This window comes from Rhipicephalus microplus, chromosome 3, assembly GCF_043290135.1.
Source record: "Rhipicephalus microplus isolate Deutch F79 chromosome 3, USDA_Rmic, whole genome shotgun sequence".
NCBI classification, from domain to species: Eukaryota; Metazoa; Arthropoda; class Arachnida; order Ixodida; family Ixodidae; genus Rhipicephalus; species Rhipicephalus microplus.
The window spans coordinates 24,375,750-24,392,633 of NC_134702.1; the positions used below are offsets into that span (position 1 = coordinate 24,375,750).

General features: G+C 47.4%; 1 long non-coding RNA gene across 1 annotated transcript; it reads left to right on the plus strand.

Annotated features, from left to right (window-relative positions):
* Window positions 1–219: 219 nt before the first annotated feature.
* On the plus strand, window positions 220–1,372 carry LOC119180370 (uncharacterized). The gene is made up of 2 exons (XR_005111020.2): window positions 220–358; window positions 1,230–1,372. It is a non-coding gene; the product is annotated as an uncharacterized LOC119180370 (long non-coding RNA).
* Window positions 1,373–16,884: the final 15,512 nt, after the last annotated feature.

Here is a 16,884-nt window from a genome sequence, read left to right on the forward strand (position 1 = left end):
TGCCACAAAACGGGAGGATGGCACACGTCGCTGAGGATCACTAAAGTGGATATGTTTGCAGACACTCACATTTGGATCGGAGGAGCTTAGCGGGTGGATTGTGAAAAAAAGGTGTGGTGCTGCCCTACCGAGGATTTGGCAAGGCGCACGCGGCAGGAAGGGGAGAAAAACAAAAAACGTTTTGTTCAGTAGAGCAAGCGCTGGTTCGGGGAGCGCAAGAGGAATACGGCGCTGGGAGAAGTGGCTTGCACACAATGGCAGGAGGAGAACACGCCGCGTAGCGCATAGGAAGGAGCAGCACGCATCCTGCACACGGGAGACGGAATTGGCCATCAGGAATTCGGAGCCTCATTTCAGGGTAGGCCCCTCCCTAAACCAACCCCACATTGACGCTCGCCGTCGCGTTGGCTCGTGCGCTCTCACTTGCTCCCCCCTCTTTTTGGAAGGCATCTTACGGCTCTGCCGGGCCAGGCTTGCTTCACTTTGTAATCTGCCATCCTTCATGCTTGTTTTGCCAGAAGACTCGGTAGCCTTATAAAAGATACATGCCCAGGGTGCGAGCGTTCACTAACCTCCTGTTCTCTTTTTCACTGTCTATGCTTATCTAACGAGCCCTGTTGTGCCCTTTTGAAATTGCAAACATCAAGGTGCACTTTCTAGATTAAGGCACAGTATGGTAGTTGACACTAGCTCATTTTCTTATTCAAATAAAGTGTAAGGGTGGCTCAAAGCCCGGCAAAGATCCTGGATTTGAAAAAACAGGCGACTCCTTTGAAGATGAACGACGAGAGTCTGTGGCTCTCTCCTCCCAAGGCTTGGAACAAAGTCCGATGATGTAGTCATTCGGGTGTGAAATGCACATTTTGTTCATCTACAGGGGAGTCGCTGATTTTCATTTTACTTGTTATTAAGGCAGCAATATTATCTTGGGACACATTGCGACAACTTATTTGCAGAGTGCAGTGTTTTAAACATCCGCAGGGTGGTCTCGCTAGCTTACAATTTCCCCCATGCTGCTGTATTAAAACATTTTGTGGCTTTTTGCTGTATCGTGCAAGTGGTGCCTACTGTAGAGCTGTTGTCCCCTACCCAAGCAGTGCAGGAAAGGGAGTTGTACCCCTTTTGTTTTTTATGCACAATTGTGTGAATTTGTTGCGAGGATAGGGGTGGTGGGAGCCGTTCATGCCACTCTGCTTTGCTAACCGTCCTGTCCTGTTTTCTTGCCAAAGGTCTCACTCCTGACGAGGAGGAGGACTGACACGCAGGGGTTCAGGACCTGTTTACACGTGTGTGTGGAATCTGGATCAATAGGAATGGATGGAATTCAGGATTGGATCCACACATGGCAGGATGCAAACAGGTGCCGTAAGAGTTGCGCACAACTGTGGGATGGAATGGTGGGGTGGGCTGTTGTGGCTAGGACTAGATGCAGCTTTGGGATGGTTGGTGGGCTCTTTTTCTGCAGCTTTTTACAGAGAAGTACTGGTATTATAAAGCAGTACTTATAGCATTAGCAGTGTACTCTCACTTAACATTGGGCAATCAAATTTAGGTATACAATCAAGCCTCATAACAGTTACATCTTATGTGAAAACAAGTTCGTGATACCTGAAAATTCGTTATAAAATCTATGTTCCTAACATTATATTTCGAGGCTAGTAGTTTGCATTTGCTCGGTTGTAATCGAGGTTTGAGTGTAGCTTAGAGCTGTTTCTAAACAATCGATGGTCTTGCTTCAGGACGCAGTTTTTTCAGGACTTGTCAGAGGTGAGTATGAACAATGGGGCAGCGTGGGATCAGTGGCAACTTGGAGGTATAGCAATCTAGCCTGTAGACCTTGTGTTATCAGTCGAGCTCATGATTTTGAGGTGGCATTAAAATTGACATCTGGTTTGACTCCTGGCTTCTGTGTTATTTACATGCATACTGTTCACTTCTCTCGAATTTCCCCTTGTGGGTTCGATCCTGGTGGAAATGGTTGCAATTTGATATATGAGTGAAATGCTCGAAGGCGATGTGCCGTCTAATGCTGGTGCAAGTTGGCGAATCGCAGGAGCTTGAATTTATCGGAAGCTCTCCTTGGCAGTGTCTGTGGGTGCGGTGCCTAAGTTGCATTTGAACCAACCAATCTAGAAATATCTGCAGAAGACAGTAGCAATGGCGGCTGCTGCTGCATTTTCGATGGAGGTGAAAATGCTGCAGGCCGGTGTGTTCAGATTTGGGTGCACGTTAAAGAACCCCTGTAGGTCTAAATTTCTGGAGTTCACGATGGTGTCTCGTAAACGTATGGTGGTTTTGGAACGTTAAAGTCCACATATCAATCTGAAGGTAGTGGCAACAAACCAATAGGAGGCAGCAAGGTGTTAATGGCAGAAACAAGGCTGTTATAAATTCTGGCATGTCAACACATTGGAGGCGGGGGGTGCACAATTTGTCTCGCTGGCTGGTTGCCACTGCTACAATAATGAAAGTGGGAACTTGGGCTAATTTCTACCGCGCACTTAGAAATAAGACGAAAGAGCATTCAAAAATTACTTCGTAAATTTTTCATAGTTTTGTCTGTTTATTCCTTGCAGATGTAATGCTGTGGTGGTTGATTCTTGCCATCAAGAAAGTAGGACATCACAATTGCTTTTAATTAGGGAATGTTCTGTGGATAGCATTCAAGGTGCTTGGTATTTTGTCAGTTTTGTGTTTGAGACCAGAGAGGTTACAATGGAGACAGGCACGGGTCATTATCGAACGGTTGCGCATGTGTTGGTGCCAATAGCCTTTTCAAATGATGTTCTAATAGCGTATTTACTTGCATCATTTGCACACTTTTTTCCCGACTTCAAGGCCGTGTGCAAATTACATGTGTATTTCGTAGCACATACGCATTATTGTCATAGTCCTAACGTGTAGTATATACTTTTACAAAAAAAAAATTAATTGGCACTTAAAGGAAGTGTACTTAAAGGATCATCGCTTGCTTTAACCAGTCAGATCCGGTCACGCACGGTCTAGTGGGAATCGCTTTTTGCGAAGTCCGATTGGGAATCGTCGCGGCCGCTGCCACCGCTTTCCCGAAGCGCATGACCCTCGGTTCTGTTCAGCATGTTCGCACGCCCCATTTTCTTGAAGCTCTGTTGACGATGCTGGGAGAAACTTGGTCCCGTGACACGGTGATGCCAGAAGAACTAAGCATCCGCACATAATTGCAAAGGCCTCCTTTAATGGCAGAAAACTTGCATTGGCATGTGCGCACTCTTCTTTCTCGTGCACCGATTGCGCCGGTCGTCACGGTGAAGTACGTCCCCTTCAAGTGCTTTGCGGCGGCACGCTTCCAGTTTTCTTCGACAAAATTTACAACAGCGAGCTTCAGTTTCGCTGTATAAGTAATTACTGTAGCACATCGCAAGGGAACAGTGAAAATGCGTCGGCCAATGGTAAAACCTAAACTTCCGAAATCGACGAAGCGTGCGTTGCAGCACAGACGCAGAGAGCGAGGGGAACACTTGGTGCGACAGGCCCTCGCACGCCTCCGATGCAGAAAGTTGTCCGTGCCTTGACGTGAGCATGCATTCTCGCCTTTGTCACGATGGTAGAGATTGGCAGATGGGTAGGCAAACGCTCGAGCAGTTTCGGCGACCCGTGTAGAATTCTTTTTTCTGCAAGAGCGTGAGCGGACAAAGGAAAGACGAGGATCAGCTGCAGCGTTCGCCATGAACATTGTCAGTGCAAGAGTATGCTCTAATGTGAATATATCCTTATCACTCTCAATTGGTCTGGTTTATTCAAGTTGTGCTGAAACTCGGGATTTCCACGTGCCAGGACTCTGTCTACTGGAAGACAGCATCCCTGAAAGCAGACGGAGGATATTTCCCGTGACAGAGATGTCAGCGATGCAACGGAAAGCCAGGCTGGGACTGAGTTATGCCGACTCATCGAAAGTGTCACTTTCAATGAAGGTGAGCGTTGGAACTCGCAACCACGAGAGGGATCACGAACAGTCTTAAAGAAAAGTGCACGTCATGTCGACAAATGAACACGAGCCTCAATAATGAAGCTAAAAGCACTTTAGAAAGTAACATCACCACTGTAGTGTCACTTACCGAAATGCTGGAAGCGAACAACGCAGAATTGGACAAGCTGAACGAGATGATAGAAGAGTACTTTACTGATGAAAAGTTTGCGGCGGAGTTTGAGGCAGTCGTGAGATACCAAGACGCAGCTAGAGGACCGCTTGGAGAATTAAAGGCTAGAGAGGCACTACTGATACTTGACCAGTATTTGTCCGTGACAGTGCAACCGGCTGCAACACCCATTGTTCAGAAGCTTGACGAGACTCGTGCCTAACATTCCATAAGACTCTCAACACTTCAGCTGCAGACATTCTCTGGAGAAATTTGTAAGTGGCTTGTATTCTAGGAACAATTTAAGGCATCAGTTCACCAGCATGAAGGTCACAAAAAGTGAAATTTCAGTACTTACGGAACTTACTAAGTGGTGTGGCTGCAAAAGCGATCAAGGGCCTACAGGCGACTGAAGAGTTGTGATGATGCCATCGACACCCTCTCAAGCCGTTTCGGGAACAAGCATCTCGTTGTTCAAGAGCACCTACGACGCTTACGAAAGCTGCCGAATATAACGCCCTCCAATGACGTCCTGGGCCCAAGAACTTCATACGATTTCGTCCAATGCCACATAACGCGGATTGAAAAGCCTCAACATTAGTTCGGCTACTTGTGCCGCGATGACAGCCGACATATTGCTCAGGGTTTTACCGGCAGACATCGTGATTGGATACCACCGTGATCGAGCCAGTGGTACGCCAGCTTCCAATGAAGCCCATGATAGCAGCCATGAAATTTCTGCAAGCGAGGACTTGCAAGGTTTGCCCAAGTACCTTCGAAAGGAAGTAGAAAGCCGGGAGTGAAGCGATGAAAGTATTGAAAAGAAATGCAACCGACCTGGAGTCGAATACCTTAGTCTTTTCATCCATTAACAGGAGCAGCACTGTGCACGTCCTCAAAGACAGAACAAGGCGCGTTTCTTGTGTGGTTCAGCGAACCATATTTCAGATGGCTGTACCTACTAAAACAGCAAAGAAGGTACATTGAAGAAGCAGACTTCTGACAATCGCTGTTTTCGTTGTACCGTAGCAGGTCACTGTGCCAAAACGTGTCAAAAGGTAAAATGCCAAGGTCGACATGTGTCTTCAATGTGACCTTACATGGAAGCCCAAATTATCTGAAAATACAAGTAACTCAAGTACAGTCACCACAAACAGCCTTCAAGGAAGTTCATACGCCAGTCTTTGAACAGGGAACACTAAGTGCACCTACATCCGAGGCATAGCAGGCTGTGGTAGCCAATGCACTATCATACAAGATGTGTCTAAGACGCTTGGTTTGAAAGAAATGGTGAAGATTAGCCTGAGCCTCGATCTTTGGACAGACAGGATCTTGCACTGCATCGTGGAACTTTGATAGTGTAGTTAGTACAACAGCACGGAACACTTTATTCAAGCGATTGAGATTCCCTTCATTTGCAATGAAGTAGTAAGGTACCAGTGAATTCATAAGGGAAATCGAACACAGTGACTGCCCCATTGCTGACAAGCTATTTTCCCCAGGAATGGCCACTGCACCTGAAATAAGGTTCTTGGAGCAGATTACTTGTGGAAGTTTGACGGCAGAGATTTGACGCCGCTTCGGTAACAGACTTTCTCTCTTGGTTCTACCTTCGAGTGAATGTTTCAAGGGCCACCCTTCTTCAGTACATAAGTCAATGTAGCCTCACAAGTGAGCGTACGTGTGAACACCTCCAGTGAGGCGACCGATAAGGTTCTATGAAAGTTCTGGGAACTTGAAAGCATTGGAATATTGCCAGAAGACGGCAGCGCAGCCAAACGCAATGCTTTGGTCCTAGAAGAGTTTCACAGAAAACTCATTTGTTGACGGTCGATATGAAGTTGCTCTCTCATGCAAAGCTGACGGCAGAACATTTGACAGTAATAGAGTGGAAGCTTTAAAGAGATGGTTGTGTTTCAAAAAGAAAATGAAGCGTAATAGTGATTTCGCACTGTAATATGAGTCGACCATCAGCACTTTTGTCAAGATGGGACATGCTGAACGGGGGTCCGAAGAACCAGAAGGAGCTAGCTGCCATTGTACGAAGTGAGTCTACAACTACAAGAGTATGTGCGGTGTTCAACACGTCAGCACATGTTCCTAACTACTCTTCACTGAACCAATGCTTAGAAAAAGGTCCCTTTTTTCTGACTCGGTGACTCTTCTCATACGATTCCGGATGAACCGGATGTTTTAACAGCCGATATAGACAAGGCCTTTCTACAGATCGGTATTGGAAAGGAAGGCCAAGATGCTCTGCAGTTTCTCTGGTTCAAAGACGTAAACTACAGCAAATCCTGAACCTGAACTTGAAAAGTGGAGGATGACCAGAGTTCCCTTTGGAACTGCAGCAAGCCCATTTCTACTGAATGCCACTTTGCGACAACACCTGACGTCCATCCAAGGCCTACACTACATTTTAACTACGGCCTACAGCCTAGACTTTAACAGAATCGTACGTGGGTGACCTTCTCATCGGAGCTCCAACAGAGCTTGGAAAATCGACCGAGAAGCTAATGAGATGATGGAATCGGCAGGTATGCATCTCTAAAAATGGGCATCAAACTCAAACTTGCGTACCTCAGCTGTTTGCTGCTACTGAGGAAACCGTTTCTTCATACTGCGTGAAAGTGCTCGGACTTGTATGGAACCCGTCAACAGATGTTATGATGGTTGCAAAGTCGGAGCTTGGCTTCTTGTAGACAGAGCAAAAACCATGCAAGAGGTCTGTGCTGCAACTGGTATTAAGAATATTTGAGCCGATGGGGTTGATAGCACCTTTCATCGTTTAAGCGAAGCTGCTATTTCAAGAGCTGTGGAAAATGAAAGTTGATTGGGACGAGGACCTTCCAGAAGACCTTGGTTTACAGTGTAAAAAATGGTCCTCAGAATTTCATCAAATTCAAGAGACCGCAACAAAATCATTTGGTAGATGCTTTTCCAGGAGATGGAACTGTGCAACTGCACCTGTTTTGCCAAGCCTTTCAGAAAGCTTATGGAGCCTGCGCTTTCTTGAGGTATGTTGGAAAGAACAAAAACGTCTCTACGGCCCTCCTATTGGCTAAATAAAGAGTAGCACCTTTGCAGGAAGTTACGCTGCCTGAACTCGAACTACAGAGGAGGGGTGATTGCAACTAGGTTGGCGACGTTTCTTATGAAGTCCCTTGAGACATACGGACAACATATAAACGTTACCTTGTGGAACGATTCCACCGTCGTGCTACATTGTATCCGAGGAGCGCCATCGCAACGGCGACAGAGTGGCAGAAATTCGGCGCAGCTTTGACGAAAGCCGATGGCGACATTGTCCTGGCACTAATGATCCCGCGGAATATCTTACACGGGGTACATCGTTGGAATCGGTCCTGAAGGTAACGTTTATATTTTGTTCAACAGGTTTGTGTTCGGGTGCTGTATTCTAGGCCCCCTAGTTCGGGGGGAAGTACTCGGAAGAAGGGACTTCGTACTCGCAGCCTGTTGAGCTGCGCTCGCCTGCTCGACGAGACGCGCACCAGGCTAAAGCTTATGTCGAAAGGTGAGCGCGTCGGCGAGCTGGCTAGGGTGAGTCGGAGAGTGCAAAATACGCGATCTGAAAAGCTGGCAAAATATTAGGGGTGTGCAAATTATGCGCACATATACGGTATCTGGGTGTGTTCCCATGCAAGGGGAGGTGTAAAGTCTATACAGTAACGAGACCCTCGCTATGTATGCAGCATGGTGTAAGAAATTTTTATTACGCGGTCGTTTGAACGAAATTTCAGGGCACGTTTTCTCTGTTAGACACAATATTAAGATTTGTAAAACAACGATGCCAACAAGTATATGGGATGATCTGTGTACTTGTAGCTAACAAATGTCCGCACTACAGTCCCATGCATCAGGCTACTGATAGGAGGGAATGCAGTTAGCATGCAGCTGTGAACATCTAACCCGCGCATGCCTTCCCGGTGAACTGTGGAAACAAGTTAATATTCAGTCGGTATATTAACTGTCTGGAAAGGCTCATTTTCGATTCCGATGCTATACGCCTCGAAGCTATGGAGCTATTGTGCACTCTTAGTCCTGGAGCTTTGACAGTTTGTGGGCAGTTTCAGAGAACCGTACACAAACGTTTTAGTGCTGTAAGTTGAGAGAGAGTAACCTGTATTGATTGAACGTGGCCTCGGGAATGTTGTCGCACTCTCGGAGGACTCGGGCGGTTGCTTTTTGCCATAGCCTCCTGGATTTCCCTTGCCTGCCAATTGAGCGCGAAACGCCCGTCATCTATGGCGGCGCTACCTACGTAGGAATAAGCGTTTTTTGTACTTGGCCTTTGAGATGAGCAGTTTTGGCATTTGTTAATTTCAGAGGCTATGCCTTGTTATGCAAGGATTGCCTGTTGAATGAACGCAAAATGCCTGTCATCTATAGCGGCGTCACTTACTTAGGGTTAATTATAATGAGATTTACGCCTTTTTTAAAGATTTTTTACGTTGTTTTTGTTGCATATAAGCTCCAAAGACGTGAAAACTTATTTGAAGCCATCCCTACTTAAGTGGCACCACCACTACAGTTCTGACGACGGCCGCTTCCCAAGTGACCGCCGATAATCCGGCAGGCAAGAAAAATCTAGGAGGCTGCACAAGTCTAGGAAAGTTAGCAGTATGGTGATCAGCGATTGGTCCAAGCAAAGTACATGAGACTTGGTGCATTGTTGCAGCAGTTTAAGCTTTTGAAGTAAACGCCAGCGTATTCTCGATTTCTTGCATGCGCAAATGCGGCTGCTAACGCCGCATTCGGGCTACCCGGCCCGCGTAGCCCGAATTCACCCCATTTGTGCGCGTCAAATTTGGTCGTACGTATGCCAAATCTCGTTTTTGTAATCTCGCCTTTCTGATGTGGTCTACGCCATCCGGTAATCCGCTGCACCATTTAGCTAAGACATGAAAACGCTTGTCTGGTCCGGCAACTCCGGCCAGGCCACAACGAGCGGTCGTCTGCGGCTAATCCAGACGCCCTCTTCGCTCCAGTTCGCACTAAATTGCCTTCTCACTATAAAAAGATACGCCAGCCGAACCACAAAGCTACAGTAGTATTGTGCTTCAAGTATGACTTGCATCGCACCGGGGCATTGGCCAAGTTACTGGTAAGTTTGGATAGTTTCACATATTAAACGTGGCGTCTTTTCTGACTTTTTAAACTTTGCACCGAGTCTACGAAGGTTATCAATGCTAAAGCTTGTCGTCCCTCTAATTGGAGCAAGAAATGGATCCCTAAATGCTTAATTTGAATGAAGAAATGTGCCGAAGCAGATGTTTGAGTGTGGAAAGCGGTGCGTGTTGGATTAGTACATTTTGACGTGAGGAGGAATAACTTTACTGAACGAGTACCAGATTTTCAAAAAAAAAAAAATCATTTCTAAATGTTCTTTTTATTCACGGACATGAAACAAGTTACCGTGGCGCCGCTGAGCGGTGGCGGCCGGAAAGTGTTGAGATAATAGTTTTAGCCATGCTTCAAGTAGCAGATGTTGCTGCTTGTTTTCCCGCGTCTGTGGTCGTGTTGCAACGTTGTCAAGGGCCTCGATATTATCGTAAGCCTTTCATCAAACACACCAGTGGTAAGTGCGCATCGGCCTATACCTGAAACATAAAAACAGCTTAGAGAAAATATACTTTGACCTTCATTATAAAAACTGTGTATTATAAGCCGCACAACAACGCCTCACTACTGTATTGCAAGCCATCGACTGCATTATTATTCTGCCCCTTGTGACAAACAAGCAGTTGCATTAAATTCTGTCCTTTTGTGGTACAAGGGGGAAGATACTGCCCCATATTGACGTTATATACAGCAGTATGACTGAAACAAGTGCCAAAGAGTTGTATGCCATACATTATTCCCTGCCGAAAGGCCCCCGCTGCCACCTCGCGCTTACGTGCTATGCAGTGAAGTTAAGGCAAAGGCAGGCATCCTACTATGCTGTGATCGTTCAGTTGGAAATTCTTTTTCTCCCTTCAAACAAAAACTACTCTTTTGAAACTTTCTGCTTACCTTGCCGACAAACTGTACTATGCAACAATATAAAATCCATATTTTTACTTGGGCCTCTATATTGCGACAATCAAGCCGAAGTATGAGTAAAGATGCTGTTTTTCCCAACTCTATCACATTATTTCGGCAATATTTTTGATTCGTTATCTCCCAATGCACTTAATTCATTTAATATAGGAACATGTAGATCAGGAAATGTAAGCATATTACTGGTCAAAAAAAAACGTGCTTTTTATTTTTATAAAATGCTGAGCACGCAGCATATTGCAACTTTTTGACAAAGCGAAAAATGAAGAAATTAAAAAAATGCATAAGCTATATAGTCATAAAATAGTATTTCCTTGAGAATCGTGCGAAAATTGTTTCGTATTCATGACTCAAAGCAGTAATGTATAAATTATTTAGCATGGCCCAGTTTCACTGAGATGTCCAAAGTATGAGGCGTCCTGTAACCAACACCACGGTGTAAGAATAGTTTCTTACACCGCGGCCAACCCCAAATCTTTTTTTTCCAAAATATAATGGCTCAATAACTACATCTTACATTCACATATATCTCCACAATTTTTCTACATGATCGGACATGGTCGAAAATTGACCGGATTAAACAGTGAAAAGACTGTCTGAAGTTCGAATCATGGTCTGCTGCGTGCCAGCCCCAGTGTTCTACCACTGAGCCCCGTCAGTGCACTTGGTGACTGAAGCTTGCTCGATCTTTCTCGCTCCTCGAAAGTGGGCCGTGGCGCTGTCGTAGTCCGTGGTCGACACTCGCGTGATAACTAGAGACCGGGTTTATGGCGACTGCCTATTTTGTTCCTTGCGTTCCTATCGCGCCATTTTGATACGTGAGCATGAATTCGACGTTAAGGAGGGCTTTGACAGTGTTTTTATAGTCCCTATTCACGATTACGACTGAGCGTTCGCCACGTAGCGGCCGCGCCTGGAAACGGCGCGAACAGGCTGCCGCGCGATACATGGGCGACCCCTCGCGGTGGATTGAGCCATTGCTCTTGGATCCAATTAACCAAACCTGCAGCAAAGACGTTTCCGAGTCTCATTCATTACAATGGCGCAGTCGACGAAGAACTGCCTATTTTGTTCCTTGCGTTCCTATCGCACTATTTTGATACATAAGCATGAATTCGACGTTAAGGAGGGCTTTGATAGTGTTTTTATAGTCCCTATTCACGATTACGACCGAGCGCTCGCCACGTAGCGGCCGCTCCTGGAAACGACGCTAACAGGCTCAACCTTGAAAGGAGATGGGTCGTTTAGCGCGTTGAGAAGCGGCCGCATAGTTCAGTTATTTTCGCCATTCCGCACGCGCGAGCCCGCAAAAGAAGAAAGTGATGCGCAAATACCGTTGCAGTTGCGTTGCCGCAATGCGTGGCACTGCGGTGTAAATATGGCGACGTATCGTTTTATCACTTCCCGAAAGACGCAGACGACGCGCGACGGAGAACGGCGTTTATCAGAAACCTGCTCATTGGAAGGACGGGGACAGATACTGCGGTGGTTTGTTCTAATCAATTTGCTCGCGGCCATTTCATTCTCCGGTGTATTATTTTGCGTGTGTGTATTCTTTTCAATGTTTTCATTTCTTTAGGTGGCGAGTACAGTTTCGTTTATGTAAGCAAGTGATTTAAAAAAAATTGTTGTGTTACGTGTGCGACTGTATTTTTGCGCGTGTGTTGTCTGCGCAAGTAGTACTGCTACCCAAGCTCAAATTAACCTGCTGTGATCCTTCAAACCGAGAATTTGATTTCGTACACGTGCACAAACGCATGCGCGAATGTACATAAATGATTGGTGTACCTCACCGAAAAAAAAAAAAAATTCTCCCTATGCTCCTGTCACTGACGTACGTTTCTTCCGCGTGGTTTGTGTGTATAGTAGAGAAACCTGAAATATATTTATTATGAGCAAACGTACACTGTTAATGCCTGGCCCCGCCGCTGTAGTCTAACGTATACATACTCGGCTGCTGACCCGCAGGTCGCGGGATCGAATCCCTGCTGCGGCGGCTGCATTTCCGATGGAGGCGGCAATGCTGTAGGTCCGTGTGCTCAGATTAGGGTGCACGTTGAAGAATCTCAGGTGGTCGAAATTTCCGGAGCCCTCCACTACGGCGTCTCTCATAATAATGTGGTGGTTTTGGGACGTTAAACCCTACAAATCAATGAATCAGCTGTTAATGCCTGCGTTTGCTCTGCGGTGTCTATTACAGGCAGAACTGCGTCCTCATTAAACGCGGCGCGCTGGCAGTTTAGGTTTGTCCGCAAGTGTTGAATATTGGGCGACAACGGTGAAGAATATAACGGGCTGAGCAGACCGACACGAGAGCACAGCTGTCCGCTCGTGTTGGTCTCCTCGGCCTTTTCTTCTTTACCGTAATGCACTATGCCAGTTCAATTGGGTGCGTCAGCTCGTAAGATAATCAAAACAAACTGCAAAAAGCGATTTTTGCAGCTTTTCGAGCGTTCGACTCGCGGGCACGTGACTCGATCGGTTCCTTACCGACACAGTGCAGCGCTACTTTCGTTGGATCAGGCTTGTTTCCAAGAGACGTACTCATCACCATTTCACTGATTGATATGTGGGGTTTAACGTCCCAAAACCATCATATAATCATGAGAGACGCCGTAGTGGAGGGCTCCGGAAATTTCGACCACCTGGGGTTCTTTAACGTGCACCCAAATCTGAGCACACGGGCCTTCAACATTTCCGCCTCCATCAGAAATGCAGCCGCCGCAGCCGGGATTCGAACCCGTGACCTGCGGGTCAGCAGCCGAGTACCTTAGCCACTAGACCACCGCGGCGGGGCATCACCATTTCACTGATTAACCGATCGCCAGTTTCCCGAAACCTAACGAGGTTAATTAAAAGTTATTTACTTTGCTGAGTTACGAGTTGTTTATATTTAATAATACTTTCGCCGTGGTCGTACGGCTCGCAATTTTCGGGGGTGGGGTGGCGTTCAGCTATACCCTGTACGCATAAGTTCGCGCGCTCGTAGTGTGCGCGCATATATCTGCTTTGAAAGTCAAGTGTTGCCAACGCGAACTGGCGAGTGTTCGGAAACACACGGCCTTATTTATTGGAAATCTAATGACACAGATCGGCGAACGAACACTCCCATTACAATCGAAACTACGATGCCTTATCTCGAAATACACCGACTCAGGCACAGCTCCGTTCTGCAATCAAGTGAACGGCGTGCGTATTCAGCTTTTGATGAGACAACGGAACTCAATGGGATAAGTATGCACTCGACGAGACGAGTCGCAGCGCAGTTACCTCGAAAACAATGAACTCCTTGCCTGTAGCAGCGGCGTAGCGCCCAAGGGCTTTAGTCTCACTATGCAGCGGCCTTCCTCGGGGCTCGCTGGATAGGTTCTTTCATTCGAAGTAAATCTTATGCGGTTTGCCGACGAGGCTCGATTTGCACGGATAGCGCAAGTCTTTCCGTTTTGTTTTTTTTTTACCAGTGAAATCTTTCATGCCGGTGAGAGTGAGACGGTCTGCGGCCAGCACTCTTTCGCTTTCGACAAATAAGAGTAACTACAGACAACAAGAACCTTCAGCGGAGCGCCAGGCGAAAGTGCCGCTTTGGCCCTGTTAAGCGTAGCCATCTTAGGTTTTTCGACCAGTGTTTCCATCACATGCACCGTTTTGTGCAGTTGCGAATAAATGCCTATTTTTAGCGTTCGTGCCTTAATCCCCCCCCACATACACAGAAATTTTTTTGCGAGTTATATATTTGCAGGTTGGACTACTGTTTCTCGAGATGGTGGCCTCTCCATTCCTCCATCTTCCACCGCTCCCCTTTCCATCTCCCACAGAAAGAAGGGGGGGATACTAGCGATATTTCTCAGCGTGATATTGTCCAAGTCCGCATTTGAGACCCCCGACCCTATAGGTGGTGGTGTGTGCGCCTCCGGGATCATTTATGTTCTTTATGTGTCTATGAAGAATGACACCGATATTCGATCGAACTTTAAAAGGTGTGGAAATTGGGGTACATTCCGTGGAATTCGCATAGCACGTAATGCATTCGGGTATTCGTCAATCGTCTGCAGCGTTAGCTTGAATGTAACTTAGGTAGAATTCACTGAGTAATCTGTTCCCGGTAAAGCCGTCTTCATATGCGTGCTCTTTGTTTTGTTTTTCTTTTTTATGGGGAAACGTTGGCTGGGGTTAGCAGGTCGTAGTGCGAAGGTGAACTTGATTTATGTAGAAGTTGTGAAAGTGGCCGAATGAGAGGTATGCACCCTTGGTAAGCCGTTTGGGGTATCCTATAGGGCTGCGACTGTATGTTTTGATTTGTCTTGTCACCTTAAGGAAACTGGGTCATACTCACGAGGGAGATCAGCCACACCGCTGATTATAAGGGTTGGTTGGCCGTTTCTTGAAGTCCTGGTGCAACCTAGGGGATTGGCTATGAAACGTATAGTATATACTTTATATACGTATAGTATAGAAATTATGGGACCATTATGGGAGGCCACTAGCGCATTTTCTTGTTCATTGAGGGTTAAACTTTGGTGACCTGGTAGCCTTACAGGCAGTCTGCAAGAATGACAGCATCTGTTAATAATAGGGGCAATATGCGTAATTCTAAGACAATTGCAAGCAATCCCGCTTGATAAATCGGTGCAAGAAACAGGTGAACGAAAAAAAAAAGACCAATCCAAAACCGACGATTAAATTCCCACTTCTGCCTTTTCTTCACAAAGGCGTCAGTTGCTATTACAACGTTTAATTCTAAGCTTGCCAAGTAATCTTTCAAAATGGCATTTAGATACCTACTGCGAAAAACTTTGCAATTTTTATAAATTGTCGAATTCTATTAAAATTGTTTGAGCAGCATTAGAACCAGTACTTAAAGAATGCTTGTAATATTTCCAAGAGCTTCTGTACGACGAGGACCTGGGGGCACCTTAATCCACTGTTGGTTAAAAAGGGACGTCGGTTCATTAACGAAAACATTCTGCGACCTCCTGTGTGGTGATGCATATGTTTTTAGGAAGGTACGAGCTTTTGGAACCCATAAGAGAAAGCAGGTGCACTTCTTTATGCAGGATATTATTTGCGACAAATTCAAGGAGCCCGAGACATAACCGTAACAATTTTTTCCGTTGGTTTATAACATGAAGGCACATAGATTGGGAGCAATATAATTCTCTGTCTTTTAAAAGGAAGTAAACCCAAGCAACGAAGCAATTTGGTGAACCTACGTGCGTAAGCGAAAATGCCGCATAAAGGCATAAAAGAAAAAAAGGTAGAAGAAGTTGCACGTTCCTGTCAGCCGCAGTTCCGCCTTGCTTCGGAAACAAGATAACCCCGCAAGTCGCCTTTTATATCTGAGCCCAATCGCTTTTCTCATCTTTAACGTGAAGTCTACCACGCAAACGGACCGCGACAGCAGAACGGCGATGCGCCGGTCCAGGCCGAACAAAAGTAGCTCACCGGGTACCAAAACGCCGCGGAGTTCTCTCGGCGAGCAGCTTCCTGGCTACCTTCCTAAGGGTCGCATCTCGCCCAAGAGCTACGTTCCTCCCAGGCCACGCACCACAGCTGGCCAAGCGGCGTACTTAGGCGAATCGCCGTTGGGCAGCGATCATTCGCCCAGGTTGGATTCGCCGAGGAAGCAGCCGGATCTGTCCAGCTGTCGTGAGTCGCGCAGCGGACTGGCTCCATCCGGCGGTGGCGGCAACAAGAGACCTCCGTCGCATCACCGGCGCCTACCGTCGCCGAAAACCTCGCACAGCATGCCGCTCACGGCGTCACCCGACCTATCGCCAGCGCTATCGATGGAGTCGTTGAGAGAGTCGCCCATACTGACGCTTATGGAATCCGCCTCACCACCTGCGGGTGGTTCCATGTCTCCCTGCAGGGTGGAGGCGAGATCGTCGAAGGCTCTCGCGACAAGCGGTCCAGGCACGCCCGAGAGTCGCGCTTCTTCCAGAAAGCGCGGTGTATCTGGTCGCGTGAGTTGGCAACAAAGGCACCTTCGTGCGGAAGCCACGGCCAAGCGTCATGCGGGCCCACCGTCGCTGTACCGTTGGCTGGTCAGTCGCCTGCTCTCGAGGCACGGACGCGAGCGTGTGGTCCAGGAGCGTGGTCCGGACGCCGAAGCTACAACGCTCGATCACACGTGCCGCACAAGCGAGATCTGCAGCACTCGGCCATTCTGGAAGGGCACGAGCAGCGTCTCCGGCCCAGACGCTCCGGCCGCGGCCCGGTCTTCGCTGCGGTCCGACCTGTGCACCGCAGTTCTCGCGGCCGTGGTAGTGGTCTTGGTCACCTCCGTAATGTGGGTGCTGTTCATGGGAGGTGGTGACCAGACGTCTGCAGCCGTAACAGCACCGCACTGCATCACAGACACCTGCATCAAGTACGAGAGGGTGCTTTCCTTGACCATGGACCCAAATTCTCCACCGTGCGACGACTTCTACCACTACGTCTGCGGAACGTGGCTTCGTACGGGCAACAGACCCATCTACGAGCTAAACTGGGGCAGGTTTCTGAACGAAGTCGGTAAGCGCGTCACGGAGCTCGACGCGAGCGTTAACGATGGCTACTCGGCAGGACCCCGGCAGAGCAACGGGAAAGACAGGGCTGCAGGGGAGGACAAGGCTTTAACCAGCATCCGCGCTTGCCTTTCTCCCTTGAAGCGTGACAATGTGGAGGAAGTGAAAGAGGTGTTGGCGGCTGCAGGTCTTCCATGGCCCGA